The sequence below is a fragment of the Henckelia pumila genome, chromosome 2 (assembly GCF_033568475.1).
Source record: "Henckelia pumila isolate YLH828 chromosome 2, ASM3356847v2, whole genome shotgun sequence".
In the NCBI taxonomy this organism is placed as follows: domain Eukaryota; kingdom Viridiplantae; phylum Streptophyta; class Magnoliopsida; order Lamiales; family Gesneriaceae; genus Henckelia; species Henckelia pumila.
Genome location: NC_133121.1, coordinates 51,684,540 through 51,698,747, shown reverse-complemented (window position 1 = coordinate 51,698,747; position 14,208 = coordinate 51,684,540).

The window sequence follows — 14,208 nt, the reverse complement described above, 5'->3', positions numbered from 1 at the left end:
TAACACCACATAGAGTCCACAATAGTTTCTACACCTTGTCTAAGACTGGAAGAAATATTGATGCACCAATTCTACTCCACTATAAGTCAACATGCTCTTTAAAAGCATTTAAATGGTACACTTTAACCTACTAAAATAAATTTTAAACAAAACAACACTTAACTACAAATTTAAGTAATTTAAATATCTAACTATGAAAATATACTTTTAAAAGGATGAAATCAAAACATTTAAAGTAGTAATTCAAATACGGCTAACATATAAAATTCGTTTAAAACTTACAGAATTTGAGGCAAGATCCCCTGAGTTTCGGCAACCTGTAGTAGGCACAACTCAAACCAAAACCGTGCTCTTATACCAAATGAGACGACTCAAGCCTCTACTAGATAATACTTAAATAAAAATGAAGATTTTAAAAAAAAATTCCATGACCTATTATAAACTCTTAAAATCCGCATGTCCCAAACACAGCAACCAAAAAACCACAAGGCAGGAATTTGAAACAGGAAATAAACACGAAACTAGTGGAAGAAGTTCAAATCCACAACAACAGAGTAAAACATTTAATTAGTTTTCATGCCAAAATAAAATAAGTTGCAAGGTAAACTCATCCTGCTAACAAATTTTGAAAATAAACATAGTGTATCTAGTTCATTATTTCAAACATTCTAGTGCGGAAAAATTAAATCCACGGTCGAGGTTCGGCGCTGCCGGTGCCATCGGCCCAAGGTATCCTGCCCCTCGGTTCCTAAAATGTCCTCACCTGCACCAAACAAAGGTAGTGAGTTTAAAGACCCAGCAAGTATAAACCATGAAGTAGTGAATGTTTAAAAATACATGCACGATACTTAAAATACTAGTACTTATAATATCTTGAAACTTACTCAGAAAGAGTCTTAAAGATAAAAAGAAATGAGACTTGGAATTGTAATGAAATGACATACAATGAACTCACGAATCTTTAACTTAAACTCACGCTTGAAACTTTAACTTTAACTCACGCCTTTAAACACGAACTTTCATAAAATTTAACTTTAACTGTCCTCTGTAAATTTAGATCCTCGATTGCAACCCTCTTTGTTTTGATCGATCAATAGCTACAGTACTATGCTGGCAAGGATGCCGAGATTTCTCTTGACACCACATTGCCCCTCTATGGCAAGGACACCAAGATTTATCCCGGCCCCACATTGCCCCTCTTGGCAAGGACACCGAGATTTCTCCCAACCCCACATTGCCCCTCTACGGCAATGACACCGAGATTTTTCCCGGCACCACAATGCACCTCTATGGGTAGGGGAAACAAGATGTCTCTTGGCCCCTCCCAAAACATCTGATTTGGCAAGTGAGCCGAGGCATCCCCCGACCGACATTGCCCCTCTATTTCCACAATCAACTCTCCTCATTCGAAATTTTACTTTAACTCAACTTCAAACTTTTACTTTACTCACATCAACACAAACCTTCACTTAAATCGAATGCGCAAAGGAATATCTCAACTTGTTTAAAACTTTACTCAACTCAAAAGATGGGAGAACATGCTCGAATATACAACTTTAGGGGATGAAAACCAAGATTTAAAACAAGAAAGAATGATGATTACGTGGCTGCCCCTAGGATAAACTATTCAACCAAGACTCCCCTTTTTCCTCAAACATGACTTACCTCGAGCGATCCAACCAAAAAACCCATAACTCAACCTCACCTTAGAGGAATTAACTTCCGCTTGAACCGACACTCTCTACACACACCCTAAACTCTCCCAAGGATCAGTCCAAAACCTCCAAAATAAGCCCGAATATCCCGTTCACTTTGAGGTCCCGAACAGCCCCTAAACTCCCATGAAATCTTCACTAGCCACCACAATTCGATTTGCCCTTAACCAAACCAAAACTTAACCAAATGGCGCCCAAATTGAACCTACACGTTCACCAAATCCTAGACTTGAGCTATGACCAAGCCAATCCCCTGTCCAGACCTCTTAACCTAACTCACCAGAACCAAATTCTTGAGGCCAATCAAAGGGACAACAAAAATATGCTCAAGTCCAATATCATCTTAACCCCTTACGAACCCTTCACCAATTGAAATTCCAAACTTCCAGCCCACAAACCAACCCTATGAACTCTCCTTTTACCAATATGAAACCTCGAGCCAAGACCTCGCACCCGAATCTAGCTCAATTACAATTTTAGACCGACTTACCTCAACCGGATCACTCCCAACACACGGCCACAACTTCAGCCCACTACCCTGCACCTCCAGACCTTCAAACCTTCCTAAAACTCATCCGAAACACCATTTGAACTCCCTGTCAACTAGACTAGGCAGCCCTTAACACTATTCAATCCAATTTTTAGAAAACAAGCCCAATCGTCACAATCTAGCAAGCTGAATTCTCGAAATGCATAATGCCACTCCAAGTATTGACTAATACACATAACATGGCTCATTTTAACATCAATAACACAAGCATAACTCGAAATTACACATGAACCCTACTGAATTTTGCCCAAAATTTGAAATACATGCATAGTTCAACCAAGTCTCAACTCCAACTCAACATATAACTCATTTTAGCATCAAACACAAGGGGAATTTCAAAAATCAAACATGTGTAGCTGCTGATTCTTGATGGAACTCGAAACCCTAGCTTACATTTCAAAGCAAAATTGAAATATCAACAAGAATGAGTCATTCAACATAGTAGCTTTTCTTGGTGGCCAAAAAAATGACATATACTTGCCTTAAACCTTTAAGAACACAAGAAAAGAAGTGGAATGGAGCTGGAACTCGAGAAACACAATAGCTAGACCTCCTTGAGACGTGCTATGGCCGGTGGGGTGGTGGAATGGTGGCGGCGGTGGTCGAAAATGGTGAAGGATGGGGCGGCCAATGGCTTTGGGGGACTTGGGAATGAGGGTGTCGGCTTAAGGGCTTCTTGGGGGCTAGAGTTTAATCTTTTATTTGTTTTAGATTTGGAACAAATAAGTGTGTGTATGTATATGTGTGTGTATTGGTGTAAGCATGTGTGTGTGAGTCAAAGTCTAAAAGTGTTACTTTACTTATAAAAGTGTTACTTCAATTATTACAACTCTTGAAATACACACACTAAGTCCCTAAAAAATCCCTATGCTTGAAAATTCAGGGATTGAAGGAAATAATTAAATTCCACTTGCCCGGATTCTAAAATGCTTATTTTTGAAAAGTTCTAAAATAAAATCAAGAATGTCATAAAAGAAATTTTGGTCACCCGAAAATATTAAAAATCAAAATTTTATTTATTTTCATCAATTTCTCATAAATCTCAAATTTTGCAAAATTAGGAATTACCACCAAAATCCACCGTCACCTCATGCCGGAACCGGAAGCCACTGAACTCGAGAATCTCAAGATTAATTAGCTTAAACAATTAGGAAAAATAACTATTAAAGGAATTTAGAGCAATTAAATCTCTGAAATTAAAATTTTAAATATTTAAGCGAAAGTAGGCATGTAATCCAAATTATAGAATGCTCGACGTTACAATTCATTAGAACTCAAGAATTCTTTTAAATAACTATTTAAACATTTTGATGCACAACGATATAATAGATATTTAAATAATAAACAGAGCGATTAAAATAATTTAAATAAAATAGTTGAACATTTAAAAGTTATTTAAATAAATACACAAGTGGAATTAAAAATTTTTAAAACAAATTGGACAATCAGAGCTCTTAAATAAATAAGCTAGAAATTTAAAATTATTTAAATAACCATCCAATAAACTCAAGTCATTTTAAATAAATAAGCGAACAGTTAAAATCATTTGAATAAGCAAGCTTAAGACAAATAAGTTGTATAATAAAATAATTTAAATAAATAATTAACATTTTATTAATTCATAAATCAAATAAAAGATTTAAATCAATTAAACTTAAGAATAATACTCATAATATTTATTTAATTTTATGCATGCAACTTAGTAAATTGGATTTTAGGCACTACAGAAGATCTCATAGATGATTGGACGTCAGCTATGTGAACCGTAGCAAAAACTTTAGATCTCAATAATGAAGGATTTATTAAACTTTGAGAAATGAGTATAATGGGATCGGTTAAGATAGCTTGGGAAATGACTATGTCAGAGACTAAAGAATCAGTCTTAGTAGGAGAGTTCCTAAGCGAGATTGGAGAATGAATGGCCACCCTATTTAACACACAATTTATAGGAGTTGACTATTTCAATAATCAAGATACAGAGAAGAAAAGAAGATATACTCAAGCTCTGTATAATCTCAAGTTGCACGATATCTGTTTAGTAGATGAATACATTATGTTATTCATTAAATACAGATGGAATTCAGGATTCGAAGAAAATGTAGCAATTCAGCTATTTTTTGCAAAAATGCCAAGTACCTAGAGAGATATACTTATAAAGGAATACATTCCAGGTAATCCAGACACTTTGGCAAGACGAGCTACTTTTTTGAAATGAAAATTGGTAGAATGGTGCCACATGGCAGCGTTACAAAAGAACTATAAAATAATAAGGGGTATTAATAAGCATACTCTCCTGTGTTGTAGATAGAATGATCCCAACAGTCATTGGGAATAGATCACGGGGAATTAAAAGAAAAAACTTCATAAATAATCCCTATAATAAAAAGATGAGGAGTTCTTGGAAACCAAGAACAATTTAGTCCAAGCAAAAAACCAGATCTTATAGATCAGGGAAAGAAGTGGACCTACAAGAAGCAATATTTTCTCCCCATTAAAGAATTCATCTCAAAGCAAGGAAAAAACTCCATATAGATAAATTTCAGAAGAACTCATACAAGAGCAAGTGAAAGTTTCAAAGATTGTAACTGCTGGACATGCGGAGATAGAGGTTATATTTCAACAAATTGTCCAGAGAATGAGAAAAAAAGAGTCAAACTCTTTGAAGCAACACCTGTTATGGTTGATGTTGTTTTCTTCCAAGATCTAGTCCAAGTATATCAGTTTGAGGATATCCCCTCAGACGAAGGCATATACGAAGAAGAGATACTATTTATTCAAGAAGAATCTGATGATGAATCAGATTCAGAATCAGACTAAAGAAGAAGTGTTTTGACATGAAACACATGAAAGTTTGTCTGAATTTTTTAGTCAAACCACTATATCTCATAATATGGTCCAAATTATTATGAGAGAAAATCCAACTTTAAATATGTACCAAGGATTTTCTGCAGGACAAGTGAAAAGAGTCCTAGGAAACTTGAGGCTTAGACAAAGAAAACATCATTTGATTTACAAAGTATCTAGAAGGGAAATGGTGATCCCTATGGAGTTAACTAGTAATCAAATATAGATGCAGTTAATTCCTTTCGAAGAAATAAGAGAGGAATTGCAGAAGTTGAAAAATGAAGTAGCAAGGACAATGTCCTGGATTCATATTGGAGCAGTCCAGATAATGATCAAGGCATATTCTATTACAAATAAAATTTCATATGCTCTTTCTAATACTCACCATTCAGAATTATTTATTAGAAATGAGTTTATTGAAATTTCAGATATTTTTGAAAAAGTTGCTCAAGCAATTTATCAAGAAAGAATCGATTTTTCTATAATACAGGAAACAGGCATTCAAATTCAATATAAATCGGTTCTATACATAAATTTCAAGATAGAACCCCGAAGGTTATCTTTCCAAGATAACAGAATTACAAGTCGAAAATGGGAAAAATCTCTTATTCAGGAAATTCAACTAGAAGAATGAGAGTTTTCTATAATGGGGAAACTGAGATCCCTAGAAGGTTGGAAAAAATCAAAATAGTACAACATCCCAATTGGAATGTATATGAAGAAAAGAGGGGTCTTCCCTTGGTTTGATCAAAGAAGGAGTTTCACCATATAACAGCCCAGGTTTCATGGTCAGAAATCATGGTGAAATAAAAGGAGAAAAATCAGGCTAGTTATTAACTACCAAGGTATTAATAAAATCTTGGAATTTGATGGGTAATTCATACACAGTAGAAAACATCTAATAAGTTGTGTACGAAATGCTAAAGTGTTTTCTATGTTTGATTGTAAGCCCGTATTTTACCAGATTCGGATGGAAGAAGGCAGTAAGAAATTCACAGTTTTCTCTACACCACAAGGACTCTATATTTGAGAAGTTATGCTTATGAGATTGGCTAATGTACCCCAGATATTTCAAAGAAAAATGGATAATCTATTTAAAGATGTTTTCAACTTTATGTTTGTTTATATTGATAATATTCTTATAGCATCAAAAAACACAGATGAACATGTTAAACATTTAGAGATTTTCTCTAAAATTTGCAAGAAAGAAGGACCGATTTTATCTGAAAAGAAAGCAGTCATAACAACAAGAAAAATTGAATTCCTTGGAATTGAGATTGATGAATCTGGAATAATTCTACAACCCCATATTGGGGAAAAGGTACAGAATTTTCCAAATAACTTCAAAGATGTAAAACAACTCCAAAGTTTTCTAGGAGTAGTTAATTTTGCAGTAATGTTCATAAACAACCTGGCATTGCACATGAAGGTGTTCAGTCCTTTGTTAAATAAAGGATGCAAGGTTTATATGGTCTGATGAACATACTAAAGGGGTGAACCAACTAAAGAAGATATGTATGAATCTCCCAAATATGGCTATACCCATGGATGAGGATGATCTGGTGCTATTTACAGATTCCAGCGATGAATGGTGGACAGCAGTCCTTACTAAGCCTACTACAGATGCGAAAGTACCATGCAGATACTGTAGAGGGATTTTTTCTGAATCTGATGGTATCAGATGACATATCAACGAAAAAGAATTTTATGCAGTTAAAAAGGCTTTGAAAAATTACCATTATTTTTACTTGCTAAAAAATTCACCATAAAAGTTGATAATACGAGGTAAAAGCTTTCCTAAGAAATAAAATTGAATACAAACCTGAGAAAGTTAGGTTATTAATATGGCAAGCATTATGTCAAAATTATATTTTTGATATTGTTATTATCAAATCTCATGAAAATATTCTTGCAGATTTATTAACAAGAGATGGAAGGCAGTGACGTGAATTCCATCATAAAATGTAAAGGCACCTCAGAGAATACCTTGGGTTGCTTCAAACCGAGTTCAACAAACTAGTTATAAAAGCTGATATGGCCGGCAGGTTACATCAAACTGATTGGAACAAATTCTTAATCGAATCACAGGATGTCTACAAGCTCAAACTCAATTATGGGCTACTATTCAAGGGCCAATTCTGTGTGCCATAGAGAAACCACTGGTTTCTCAAAAACAAAAAAATGATAAAAACATTGATTTTACAAGGACAAGAAATACAGTCATTGATTGTAGAACAAGATTTTGGGAAATCTAACACCCAAGAGACAAGGGCTAATCCATCATCAACTTTTGATAAATTGGACGAAACAACAATTGATGAGCATAACTCATCAAGTAAATCCTCCGCCTCTAGGATAAAAGAGGAAGAGCTCAATCTTAGGTCCAACACGGACAAGGGAAAATCTAAGATTGATACTAATCCAACTGTTATTTTTCCATTTCAGTTTTATCAACAAATATGGGAGAAATTAAGTACAAGGAGAGAAGTTAACCTGAATACTTTCAGGGTTGATGTTGCAGGAATTATCCAAGGGTTTGGCTAAAAAATAATTTCAATCCTAAAGATGTAAAGCTATGGTATGAATTCGGGGCTTTGGTCTCAGTTTATACAACTTCACCAGGCTTCCTGAAGATATCACAGTTACCAAAATGGATTCAGGAGACAGTCCAAGAAACGTGGGCAAATAATGATCATTTGTCCAGAGTAGATGTGCTGTAATTATATTTCATTGGTGCAGCTCAAGAACCAACATGTAAAGGATCACTGAGTCCTTTCATTTCATCAAGCTTAGGAGACCTGATATGAATAATCAAAGAATTATCAAGGATCTAATATCTGAAGAAATACCACCGGTATTTACGTTTGGAGGAAATGAAATCTCCACCCGAAGGGCATGGGGTATTTGGGTCTGTCTCACCGACATGGACAAAGTGAAGTTTCCGTTCAAATTTTATCAGAATTCTGTGAATGGATCGTTCCTGTTAAATACAATGACAGGAAAAACAACAACTTTTGCAGAAGAACTCTTCGAAAAGAAGAGAAATTTTTTGTGGAACAACAAACTGTCAGGGATTAATGAAACTCGCCAAAAATTTTGTAACATGGATCATATAGGAAGATGGTTGGAGGTTATCTTCCCAGAGTGCCCAAACCAAAAGGAGCCAGAGTTTGGAAAAAAATTTAGACCCCGAATGGATCGAAAAGATTTTTCCGAGACAAGCAAAGGTAGACAGGGACCACCAAAGATGCGTTTCCCCAGGGGACCACTACAAAAGCAAAAGATGCCCCAAAACAATAAAACAGGCATGTGAGGAGAATAAAGACAAAAGAAAAAGACAGACATGTGACTCCTCCACAAGCAAAAGATGTCATCAATAATAGCATAAAAAGACAAGAAGTATAGCTGTAAGATTCCTTGAATTTTCTCCGTGAAACGCGTGGAAACACAGCTATAAATATAGGCATTCAAGGAAGCTGAAGACATCGATCAATTCCTTCAATTCTCTTACAAATAAAAGCATTATAATATTTCTCTTTCTTAGTTTGTAATAAGTATTTTCAATTTTATGTATTTCAAGAACAAGTCTACTATGAGTAGCTAAAACAAGTTATCTCCTCCTCTTCAAAGGAGTTGATTTATGTAATAATATTATGTCTGAATAAATTTTCAGGTTCTTCCCTATCATGTTGTTTTCATTCAAAAATTAAGCTTGTTACTTTACTCCTTGAGGTAGGAAACTAAATAAAGTTGTGCTAAGTGCTGCTGAAGGAACCTACGACATGAAACATCATTTGCGATCGTGTAGTTAGATTGTGAGGAACAACCTATAAAACCCGGTGGATATAAGTAGTACATAACCCGGCGACATTCTTGTCAAAAAGGTAATTTGCCTTAGTTTACATACGGAAGCCTGATGGGCCGAAAAAAATAAATAATTAAAATAAAGGGCAAAATAAGTATTATTTAGTTTTAAGGACAAATTCGAGAAATTATTTAATGAATTAGAGATATATTTGGAACATGAAAAGTGAAAGGGATATAAACGATAAAATGAAAAAACTATAAGGATATATTTAGGAATTATCCCGCTATACGTTAATGAAATGCTACTCGCTAGTAAAGATAAGCTCGAATAAATAGGCTTAAGGAAAAATTAAATGCAGAATTTGAGATGGAGGACATGGGAGTTGCTAGTAAGCGGTAACGCTAAGTCGTATCGCGCCTAAATTACCCAACTCAACTCAGATAAATAAAATATGTTTTAGCGAGAGTAGGGATCATTCCCACGAGGAAAGTGAAATTTATTCTTGTTCTTAAAAATACTAAAAATAAATATATAGGGGATTTTGAGTTTTGAAATTAACTACTAAAATTTTAAAACAATTTGAATTAAATTTTATAACCAACATGGAAGATTAAGAATATTAGAAATCAGTAAATTAAAAAGCCTTAGTATCGGTCGACTACACCATTGAAATTATTCATTCGATCATCGATTATCTAAAAATAGTTAATTCTCGTTGAATATTCATCATCGAAAACTTAACTCATATCTCACCTTAATTTTAGTTAATTAGACACAAGCGTTCTAGAATAACCCTTACCAATAAATCAACCAAGATACAAGCGATCAAGATTTAAATCTATGGTAGCATTCAAACTAGTGAGACTGATGAATCTAGACAACACATACCCAAGAAGATGTATTTAATCTAGTCAATTATTGTTCCTACGAATCAATAAATTCACAAGCGAAAAATATCGATCATAGTTGCTTCAAAAAATATATGGATCAAACAATTACGGATTTAATTTCTAATTAAGCAGTAGATTTTATGATAAAATCACAAGGCGATCAATCCAATAATCTCACATACAAGCATAAAATAAATCCCAAACAAAATATCCAAATAAAATTAAACATTGATAATTAGAATCTCACAAACAAATAAATTCAAGGGTTTGTCTTCCTCAACCAAGAATAAAATTTAGCCACACAAACTCATGAAATTCCTAAGAAAATTCCCAAAAGAAGAGAAGAAATCTAGGAAAATTTTAGAAGAAATCCTAGCCGTCAAAGAGTTCTTAGTGTCAAATCCCTTAAATTCAGATTACAAAGTACGTAAAATTCGGATTAAAAGTGTTAAATATAACCTAGAGTCCTCAAAAGACAAGTTTCCTTTTTCTAATAAAATTTTCGAAACCCGCGTCTCGCTCGATCGGTTGAAACTTACCGATCGAGCGAACAAAATTCTGATCCACAATTTTTTCTTTTCGCCTTACGCTCGCTCGATCGGTGTAAACATGCAGATCGAGCGGTAAAACTTCGGTTTTGAATTTCATCACCTCTCTCGCTCGATCGGTAAGAATCCGCACATCGAGCGAGAATATTTCTGTCCAAGCTTTCTTCAAAATGTTATGTCCTACACAATAAACCCATAATGTAGACATGATGCATGAAATACGAACAAAAACTTAATTAAAACAAATGAATGCATGCAAAAACGACAATAAAATGATATTAAAATATGCAACAAAAACATCACTATCAAATTTCTCCATACTTAAACCTTGCTCGCTCTCGAGCAAGATATGCAAAACTAAATGTGAACACACAAAAACATAAGTAAGGACGGATCACGAATAATATAGCCTTAGAGAAGTCCTACACACGAAAACAAGCTTACGAATACTCTCGATTTTCTATGATACACCTCCAGTTAAGTGTGAACGTGTGTGTGTGACATGTTACCCAGCTACATGCAACTTCAAAAGACATAGTTTTAAGACTGTTTGTCGACCTATGACATTTCAGTGTAAGTTTCACCATCAGGAGCCCTCCTCCCAATAATCCTTTAACACAACACAACTCTCTTGAGATATAATTACGTACCGTCAGATTTTGCACCCGAAATTTATTAAAGCCCCAATAATTACCTGCAGACTTAGCTATAACTTTGATAGGATTAGAATTTCAATACCCTCATCTATATCCCTGATGGAGCTACAATCCCATTAGGCCCGCAAACTTAGCTATGGATTAGTGACTAGAATTTCAATCACTTTCCATGCCCGGATGGAATTGTTCTTTTAAAAAAAATTCAAAAGTTTAACCTCATTCAATCCGCATATTAAAACAAAAAGATTAGGATTTCAATCTCTTACTCTAACCCGGATAGAATTAATTTCATTCATTTTTTTCATTTTAAAACTTTTCAAAATTTATTTTAACAGGTGCACCCAAGATTGTATATTTCATATCAAAAAGATCACCAAGATTCAAAAACTATCAAGTTCCACAGACACCTATTGCCATGCAATGGTCCAAAAGAAACAAATATCATCTAATGCATTGCTACAATTCACTGGTTAAACATGTGTGCTTAAAGTAATCACTAATAAACCTACGGTTTCTCATATCCAATCAAGAGTAAAACTTTTCACAAAAATTCATTTTTTCAACTTGATCATCATAGGCTAGAATTCATCTTCTACTTATGCATACGAAACACCCAAGAAACACAAACAAGACAATTCACGAACTATATGCAAATACGCAACAAAACAAATGAAAAACAAAATGTCAAACAATGAATGCACCCCCCCCCCCCCACCCCCCAATACTTATCTAAAGCATTGCCCTCAATGCTTCAGAAACAAAAACACAAACACCACAAATAACGAATAGAAAAATGCATTGCAAATGCAAATGTAAAACAAAACTCCCCTGGTTCAAGTGTCGGCATTGTCGTCTTCCTCAACCTCTGGTGGCACAGGATTGGAAAATTGGAACTGGAAAGGCGGTGGATATGGTAAAGCAGGCGGCAAAGTGGATGGATCGAGACCAAGCCTCGTAGAAATGCCTCGAATGATGGAACCCATGTCTTGAAGATTCGCAGTCGTGGCGGCCATGAATTCATTCTGATGGTGAGTGAATGTGCTCAAATCTCTAACAGAATCAGTAGTGGAGCGGCGAGCAGGCTGAGAGGGCCGAGTGGGAGCACTGCTAGTAAAAGCTCGACCACCCGTCACAAAATGCTTAACCCGGTACTCCTTTTTAGCGTCAACAATTGCTTTATCCACTGGACGCATCGGTTTCAACCATTCCTCATCACCTCGAGGTTGAACACCGGCGCGTACACACAGTGCGGAAATAATCATTGCAAAGTAAAGGCCCAACGGGGAGGAGTATATCGATCGTCGGATCTCACTATGTATCACGTGGCCCACATTGATCGGCCAACCCAAATCAAGAGCGTACAGTAGCAAGGCACGATCAAGGGTAACATCACTGGCATGCAATATGGGCATCAGTCGTTTGGTCAGGAAGATGTACCAAGTAGCCGGGTTCAATTTCAAATAGCGTTCCGGAAAAATCTAGAAAGAGACATGATCATGCCATGAAGCTCCAACTAGGCCAGTTGAGTTAAAATCTCGTCCAAATCCGGGTCGGTCTTGAGACTTTGATAAAGACTGTCATCAACGTTTGGAGTCTCAAGCAGGTCATTTAACTCATTCCCCGCAAAATAAACCAATTTTCCTCTAACAAAGGCCTTCCCATAGCATTGGCATAAAACTCACGCACAATTGGTACAATAGCGACTTGAGGTTGTTTACAAAATTTATCCCAACCACGTTGTTCAATAGCAATAGAAACCCCGCTATCAGAAAAATCGAGTTCAATTCCTCGCTCAGGGATCGGTGAACGATGGATTTCAGCGAGATCATACCTGTTGGAAAACTGTGTTCAGATCAATTAGAATTGATACCCGGTGCAGCGGAAGATTAAAAATTTTATTTTATTAATATGGAACGATTCCATATCTGGGTATCAAAACTTTTACGATTAAATTCACACAAGTAAAAAAAATAATCACAATTAATGTTTTACCTTAAATCTCGAAACGAGATTATGGACTCCAACAGAATTTAATCTACTCTTCTTGTAAATCCCGGGAACTGATGGCGTCACGATCAATCACCGGAATAAGGTCCACGAACAGAAAACAGAAACCCTCTGATTGACTGCACTAGAAATCAATCAGAAGTTTGCGTAGAGAACAAACAGATATTATCTGTTAATTCAGATTGTAATTTTTCATAAAAATCACAAGCCGAATTTTCTCCGAAAGGGACAGAGGAATTTTCGAAAATCCTCTTGAAATAATTATGCAGTGTTCGAAAATTTGAAGACTGAATCACACGTAATTTTCGAACCCACTACATGTATTTATAGATAATTTCTAGACTAGGTTAAGTTATAATTGTGTTAGGACTCTAACTCCTTAAAGCCCACAATCCATAACTTAAGCCCAACAAGCCAAGCCCATTGTTATAGAAATTAATATAAAATTCATCGTGACTCCGATTGATAAACTGATTTTACCAATGTGCACACAAACCATTTCTGCATCTTTTAGAGTCAAGATAATTTTTCTGAATCCGAATTCAGTGATTTCCAAAAATGCCCATCCCTATGTCATTTTAGGAAATCTCACTCCCTTTAGTTAAGAAGTCCAACTTCTCTTTCATTAAATTTAACTCTTTAAATTTAAATATCTCTACGGGGTTTTAGTAATCCATTACTTGTGTAACCCTCAATGGTTCAGGAATACAGCTAGCCGTGGGCTCACAACTCCTTGTGACTCGGAACAACAATTTCCGACTTACCCATCGAATCATGGTAAGAGCGTCTAGCAACATCGCCCCATGATTCCCTAGGTATTACTGATAGTGCCTACAAGAACCAGTAGATTTTGGTTAGCGTACAGTACGGTCCCTTCAACCAAATATCCCGATCGAATCAACAACCATTGGTGCATCGAGAATCGTTCGAGATTCGATAACTATGCACAACATCTTGGAGATCTATTAGTGACATCGCATGTGTTACTAGGATAACCAATTAACCTAAAACACATCATGTACTCTAGCCAGAGATTCGTCACACTAATATCTCCTCAGATCGCATAGGATATCCACACTCGCAAGTATGTGGTGAATCCTTGACAACAAAGCATCGACTCCTATATGTGTCGTAACTGTACCTAATCCCGACACCTGATGACCCCAATAGAGTCGGTAAACGAGTCAAAG